We start from the raw sequence: 438 nt of genomic DNA, 5'->3' as shown, positions 1-438 counted from the left end.
GTCAGCTGCAATCTTGGCTCTGGCCAGCCTAACCCAGACTGTTAAACTGTTTGTACAGCTGAGAACCTTTCAGTTAAGCAGAACATCCTTCTTCCATGTTCCCACATTTCTCAGCCCTCCTGCTTCCTTTTACTCCTCCTCCCTTCTCCTTCTCATGACACTCCCATTGGGGGTGAGAGATTGCCCTCCACTCCTCCCATGTGACCTCCCCTTTATGTGGTACCCCATAAAAATCCAAGGCATTGTCTGTAGGGCAGAATCCTTGGTATAAGGAGTTCCCCACACGAATGTGCCTTTCTCTTGTAATTAATCAAGTTACTACCTATATCTTGTAGAGTTGTAACTTTTGGTTAACAGAAGCCACTGACAAGTTTGAGCAGACCTCTGTGTATGTGTGTGTATGTTTATACACACGTATATGTATATTCACCACTGTTC

This window comes from Petaurus breviceps, unplaced genomic scaffold (genome assembly GCF_028583685.1).
Source record: "Petaurus breviceps papuanus isolate PSGF00001 unplaced genomic scaffold, PetGlider_PUasm1.0 90825, whole genome shotgun sequence".
Lineage (NCBI taxonomy): Eukaryota > Metazoa > Chordata > Mammalia > Diprotodontia > Petauridae > Petaurus > Petaurus breviceps.
Note: the sequence above shows the minus strand (reverse complement) of the source record.